The sequence below is a fragment of the Cupressus sempervirens genome, chromosome 7 (assembly GCF_028749045.1).
Source record: "Cupressus sempervirens isolate cs-2001-9-10 chromosome 7, ASM2874904v1, whole genome shotgun sequence".
Classification (NCBI taxonomy): Eukaryota; Viridiplantae; Streptophyta; class Pinopsida; order Cupressales; family Cupressaceae; genus Cupressus; species Cupressus sempervirens.
In genome coordinates, this window is record NC_143124.1 from 22,631,970 (window position 1) to 22,639,861 (window position 7,892).

A 7,892-nucleotide genomic window follows, 5' to 3' on the forward strand; every position below is an offset into this window, starting at 1 on the left:
GATTCTCTCATCTCCTTCTCCATTTTTAGACAAAAATGGCATCTGTCTTCTACAATTTTAGACAATTCTTTTGGCAATTGTCCATCTAGTTCAAGAGGTGTATACTTGAACTATGCCATCATTGCATAGACTAATTCTTCTATCTTATTTTGTTCCTCCTTAGTGAACTTATTGAAATCAATCTTTTCCATGTTACTTAAGTCTCCATTGCTAATGTTTTCACATAAAGTATCAGCTAAAGGCTTAAGAGGATAACTTACCTTTTTAGTCTAATCTTCCTCATTAGTATCAGGTTGAGCCACATATCTTTTCCTTTTCGTTGGCTCTTCTTGTGCCTTCTTGGTTGGTTTCTTCTTCTTTGTAGCTTCTTCTTTGGCTTTTTGTGTAGAGGCCCTTGTTGTTGCTTTGGTTGTTGGCTTCTTGGGTGTTGGCATGGTAGCTTTCTTTGGTTTGTTTTTTCCTTCCTTTTGATGACTTTGCCTTTGATGGGTGCTTCCTTGGCTTCTTCTTCCTGGGCACTCTCATCTTTGTCTTTACCTTGTTCTGGCTCATCTTCATCTTTCTCATCATCACCTTCCTCTTCATCTTTACTAATTTCTTCTTCTTCTCCTACTGCACTTGTTTCTCCAACACCAAATTTCTTCTTTATCTTCTTTACTAGCTTCTCCTTCTTTTTCACTACTGTGGCTATTTTGAGTTTTGTGACAACTCTTGATCTAACAGTATCATATGTTCCAAATGCCTTGGCAGTTTTGTCCACTTCCTCGGCAAGTAGTGTTGTAATTGCTGCTGAAGCTTGGTCAACATCAAGCTCATATCCCAATGGTCTGAGCCATCTTACTCTTGGAAGGATTTCTTGGATGTAAGTATAATCAATATCAACAAGAAAACATATGTCATTCACATATTTTTCTACCAGTGAAACTGGTGTCCTCATTCTTTTCTTCATTGCATTCTTGAAATCATCAAAATATACAGTCATTTGATCATTAAAACTATCTCCCATTTGTGCAATAAAATCATTTATTTGATCAACAATTGTTTTATTCTTACTCCAGTTGACTCTGCCAAATGAAGGGAATTCCTTCATCACATAAAAGAACATACAAACTAACACTGATCCAAATTTGCATTGTGCTCCCTTGGACTTTCTAATAGCTCCTAGATTTTCATTAATCCGTTGCAACATGAGCTCTGCAAGGTCATAGGTGTGGTCCTTCTTTATTAGTTTGTGTGCAACATCAACAGCTATACAAGACACATTGTTTAATCTGTTGGACTGATAAAATTTGTATGATATGATTCTCACAGCAAAATCTAGAAGTGGATCAGTAATGGTGTCTATTGTCAAGCCTCTATTGTTACACTTTTCTCCTATGTTTCTCTCAATATTTTCCCTCTTGTCACTTTTGAGTGTTTTGGGCCGATCTAGGGTTGGAAAACCTATGACCCTATGAACCATCTTCTTGGTAATCTTGACTAGTCCTTGCTCTAGCCAGAATGATCCATCATGAATTCTGCTAAGCACTATGCATATCCACTTAGTTTTGAATATGATTGGAAAAACTAGGGCTTTGGTTAAACCCTTCTTCTCTATGATTGAAAACTCATCCTTCAATGTACCACTATCATAGAGTTTATCATAGGCATTGAAGATTTCTAGGTCTCTTGTGGCTCCAATCTTACAATTGCAACATTTACGCATGTCCTGAACCATAACAACTTTGTCAGGGATGGCTGATAGGGAACCTATAGGATCATCTTTGTATGCTACTTCTAGTATGGGCCTAAACTTAGGTTGTTTAACCTCATTACTAACTGACTAAATCTGATGGATTTCCTTCCTTTGGGTCATCTTTGAACCAGATGCCATTTTGACTGAACTAGGGTTTAACATTTAAAAATAAACTTCACAAGTTGTACAACTCAGCACCTGAAGGAAATACCTGGTTAAATGCTTGAGATCACTTGGGTAGATGTTGAATCACTGCAAATCGCTAGTTGAATGCTTGAAAATTGCTCAATTGTGCTATTGGGAATCGCTCTTTGTTTGAATGGCTCAAAATGAATCAATTTTCACCTTTAGGTGACTCAAAAACCTTGCATTTAATGAATTCTTGTACCTTCACTTGTCACTTGGCTTCCAAAGGTTTTAAACTCAGCATGTATTCTATTTCACTTGGCAGCCATTCTCACTCAGCATCTACTGATTTTGTTAATAACTCGGCAACCACTGCAGTTTTTACTCAGCTTCCACTAGACTTCTTGACTCGACATCCATAGCAGTTTCACCTAGCAATCAAAGATAGCTCAGCATCATCATTCAAATTTTGTCTTGGCATCTTATCTCATGCAAATTTATACTTTGTAGTGCTTCTTAACTGTTTAGGGCTAATGTATGATACTTCCTTATATGTATCAGCCCCATAAGCTCATCTTGTGATTAGTTGGATGAGATATGATCACTTGACCTCTTGGGTGAAGTGACCCTTCCATTGGATGTACTTGTTCCATCCTTTTTTTGCCATGTCTTCTTCATGTCTATTCTAATGTGTTCCTCATCAACCTTTTCTTTGCCCTTATTTACTTCAGTCTTGGGTGCCTTGGCCTTTGTTGGAGAATTCCTGTTGACATGTCGAATTTTCAAGCAATTGAAGCAAGTAGATTGGTTCAACCATCTTTTGTAGTTCCCCTTGAAATGTGTTTTGATGCAATTCTAGGGTATGTGACCATACTCTTGACAATGATGACAACTTTGTCGTGTATTGTAGTCCCAATTGTAATGGTGTACATTTTTGTCCCTCCTTACATGTTGATTTGGTGTCCACATAGGCTTTGATCTTCACTCAAAGGCTCTATGTCCATACTTCTTGCAATTATGGTAGTGTCCATCAAATCTTTGTGTCCTTGTGACATTAGACCTGGAGTCTTGTGTCATATGTCCTTGCATGTTGCACTTGTGACAACAACCCTTGCTTTTGGGTGTGTTTGGCTGATTTATTCTTCTACTCCTACAAACATTAGCAGTATGCCCCTTTTTATTATAGTAATGACAAGTGGGTTTAGAATCCTTACCTTTGTTACTTCTTTGCTCAGCATTCTTTGATGATTCACCAACTTCAGTGCTGGTGTATCCAAGTCCTGATGTATCATGGGCTGATCTTGGGGATTTCAACAACTATTCAAAGTACTTGATAGCTTCACTTGACTTGTTGAGATTCTTTGTTTTTTCTTTTTCTCTCTTCAATTCATTTTGCAGTTGTTCATTCTGCATCCTTTTTATCTTTCATATTGAGTTCATGATGAAGATTCATCAGTTGGCCAAGTGTATCCATCTGCATGTTTGAGATCCTTGTTAATTCAATGCATTTTTATTCAAGTCTGTTTGCAAGATTTCTTTTGTCATCTTCCAGCATGACTCTATCCTCAACTGCTATTTTCTTTTTCTCAGTGATTTCACATAACATTATGGCCTGTGATTCAAGTTCCATCTTGAGAGATCTTATCTCTTTTGCTTGAACTCTATTTTTCTCCATCAGTTCTACTATTGTTGCATCAAACTCTTTGGAATCTCCTTCGGCAAATACTTGTGTGGTGTCAATCTCCTTGTAGTGAATATCATTTTTGGCTATAGCTATTTCCTTCCTTCTTTTTAAGGATTTTCTTAATTCCTCTCTAGCTTTCTCTACCTTTTGTAGAGCGAGATGCACATCTATCACCTGGTTCTCAATGATCTTCCCAAGTTTGAAGACTTCCATCTTCCTGGATCTTTTCCTCCAAGCTGTTAGGCTTCTTCTTGAGAGAACTTGGCTCTGATACTAATTGTTGGAATGTCTTAATGGGAAGAGAGCTTCTGATACTTGAGATTTTGGTGACCCAAAAACCCTCCAAGAATAAGAAGGTAAAAATGGGGTGGGGATGATGCGCACAAAATTACTTCAACAATTGATTTCAACCACTTCTGATGGTTTTCCCTGTTAAAGGCCTACCCTATTAAAGGCTACAACACACTCTTAAATGTAACCTATTGAAAGGATTTACAAACACTTTACATGAAGTGTCACCCTATTAAAGGATTTACATAAGGCTATTAAACCCACCTAACTCAATAGGATTTTCAAAATTCCTAATATAATTGTAAGAGTGTATTAGAATAATACACCTGATCTAATGCAATCTTTGATGCTAATCTCAGGTACTTGATCTACTCTACTATCATTGATCTCTACTAGATCTGATCTGCTAATTGTGTTCCTTGTTCTATTCTGATCAACTAGATGTGTAAATTCCATCCTTTCCACTAAATCTTTGACACCAATGTTTTGCAATGACCTTAACAATAGGCTCTAATTTTTCTTCTTCTCTCGACTCTCTATCTTGTTCAATGGCGTCAAGACTTCCTTATAAGGATTAGTGGTTTGTTATGCATTCTTGATTCAAGTGTTCCCGCTCAAACCCTTGAAATTCACCTATTCGTTGCATGCAGTCTCCAATTTTCTAATTGGCTGCATGAAGATTGCATAGGTGGTTGTGAGGATTTGATCTTATCTTCTTATTAACTAAAGAGTCATGCATAACCATTTTACATCTTGGCTTGTGATTGCACAAACTTTCATGCTGATCCTACATTGCTCGGCACATGAAGTAATACTGATGCTCAGCACCATCTATTCTGGATTGCACAGCATCCACTGTGTTTTCTGGTTTCTCAGCTCATATAGAATTATTGTGTCACTTGGCACCTATAGAATTCATGTGTTACTTGGCACCTATATAATTCCTATGTTACTTGGCATCTATAGAATTCCTATTTTGCTGGGCACCTATTAACTTCCTATTTTACTTGGCACATACTGTCTTTTGATCTACTCGGCACTATTTGTAACTCGGCATGTGTTAGAGTTTTGGCTCAGCTTCCATTGTATACTCGACATGTATAGTGAAGATGGTTAAGTGTGTTGACACTCATTTGTCAATCTTACTTATTTGATCAACATATTTTATATTATGAAATGTCATTCTTGGTTCTACATCCCATCAACATTAGAGCCTTTCTTCAACACTTTGGAAACAGGCCTACTTGCCTTAGCAAAGTTGGTGACAAATCTTCTAATAAAGTTTATCTACCCAAAGAAAGACTAAATACTTTTTACATTCTTTGGCTTTTGAATTTTATCAATTGTTTCAACTCTCTCAAGATCTATTCTCACTCCTTTTCCAACTAAGTACCCCAATAGCTTAGCCTAGGTAATAATAAATGCACACTTTCTAGGATTCAGAGAGATGCCAAACTTTAATGCTCTAATGAATACCTTCTCTAGGTGCATGCAATGATAATTCTCATATTTTGAGTAAGTTTTTAAGTCATCCTGGTATACTACTAGAAATTCATCAATAATATCTTTGAAGGCTACATCCATAGCTCTTTGAAAGGTAGCACCAACATTTTGTAAACCAAACGGAATTATACTATAGACATAAGTACCCCAAGGTGTTATAAATGTAGGCTTATACTATTCTAATTCTTTTACAACCACCTAGTTATAGCTTGAGAATCCATCCATCATGGACATGAGTTCTGATCTAGTAACTTTCTATAACATTTCTTCCATGTTAGGTAAACCATAATTATCTTTCAATGAAGAAGTTTCTAAAATCAACACATAACCTTATATCTACATTCTTCTTTCTAACTGGAATCAAATTGGACATCCAAGATGAATGCCTGATTGAATTGATAATTCTAGCATCTCTGAGTTTTATCAACTCTTCTTGTATCTTGGGTGCAAGAGTAGGATTGATTAGCCTTTGCTTCTATCTAAAAGGTTTAGCTTCATCCTTCAAATTAATTTCATGTTGAAAGAGATCCTCTTTGTAGGCTTTCAAGTTATCATAGGACTAAGAAAATACATGTCTTTACTTTCTTAACAAACCAATTGATGCAGGAGCATCTTGCATTGGAAGATTATTGAAAAAAAAATTTAAAAAAAATTGAAAAAAAAATGGAAGAGAGAGAAAGTGACAAAAATTAGAGGAGAAATAATAAAAAAAAAAAAATGAGAAAAAGAAAAAAAAAAAAAAGGAATTTCTATTTTCGAAGTGCATAAGTGGCATAAAATAGAAAAATAGTTGTCATTCTATTAATCGAGGTGTGTAGGTGAAAATTCTAGAAGGTTTTGGGTAAATCATGTATTTAATATTTGTTGGGTGCTTAGTTGTATTTGGGTGGGAATTTAATATTTATTTAAAGATAGTTGTATCCCACATTGGTTGTGTTTGTAATGTCTTGGGTTAGAAGTGCCTATTTAAGCAAGGCATATGAGCATTTCTAAATCAAGCTCAAGGAGGAAGCTTGAGGAGTAGAAGCTCAAGGGGGAAGCTTGAGGAGTAGAAGCTCAAGGAGAAGCCCGAGGAGTGGAAGCTCAAGGAGAAGCTTGATATCATCTTGTGGGTGTTGTAAGGATCTTCAAGTACAATAAAATTTCTTGTGAAGCATTTTTTTTATTGGTCTCCATATTGTTGTTTTCTTGATTGTGAGTGGGTAAGGGTGGTGTGGCCCTCTATCACCAATCAACTCTTGTCTAATCTTAGGAGGTAATTTGTTACCAATATATACCTTCTTAGGTGCTTAATTAGTTCCTAGATTCACTTATTCCAGATCTTTAGCATTTGACTCTTTCTTTTCTACTTTAGGGAGTTGTCATGACTATCAAAGATAATCTCCAAAAGAACCAACCCTTTTGGGATATTGTTGGTTTTTAATTACATAATCTCCTATCCAAGCACAATTTCCTTACCATCAACATTATCAACATATGTTGCATAGTCAATTACTTGCCCCCAAAACTAGTCCTCATAATTTAGAAATCTGATTATATCTGTATCTTCATCAAAAACTTTCCAATTTTGAATATTTTCAGAGATTTAGGGCCTACTCTGCACTTCAATATTTGACACACCAACAGATGATATGTCATCTGACTTAATAGAAACATTAGCTAATAGGCCAGCCATTTTGTTATTACTTGTGTCTTTCTAGATTAATCCAAAAGCATCAAAACACTCAATCATATCCCAAACACCATTCTATATTATTTCAATCTTTTATTCATTGACACATATACTCTTCTAACTTGAGAAACAATTAATTCAGAGTCGCCAATAACATGTAGTTTCTTAATTCCATGGCATATGGAAACTTTTAATCCTAATAAAAGTCCTTCATACTCAACAATGTTATTGGTTCATGCAAAATTTAGAGTAAATAAATATCTAAATGTATTTTCCTAGAGATATAAATACTACCCCAACTCCTGATCCTTCCTTAGAACTGGCTCCATCAAAAACCATAGTCCATAAGTTTTGTGAATCCAAATAACAACTTACCTCTTGTTCAATCAATGATGGTGGTTTCTCATTTTCTTGAATGACCAATTCAACTCTAAACGCATTAACATCTATATCTAGGAAACATGTAACATCTTTGTCAAAACTATCTTCAAAAACATAAGTAACCCTTGGTTCTCTATCAATTTTGATAACCTTGTCTCCTATATGAAAAGTGGCATATGACAAGTCACACTTCAAACTACCTCCCATCGCATCACTCCATTTTCTAGAGAGTAGTGCATTCCATAATGGGGAGGAATATCAATTACAAGGACTGTCATGGTCATCTCAACATCAAGATAGGTAGCTAGTTTGAAAGGTAATGCATTAATTGTACCTATGATAGGAACTTCCCTTGGATCCATTGCTCTACACCTACCTTGTTTGGTGTCTACTTCTAAATCAAGGGCTTCCATAACTTTGAAAGGCATTATGGTGTTTGTGAGTGTGGATATTTTTGTTTCAAGTAATCAAGGAGCTCCTTACCCTTTGGAGGGGGGTCT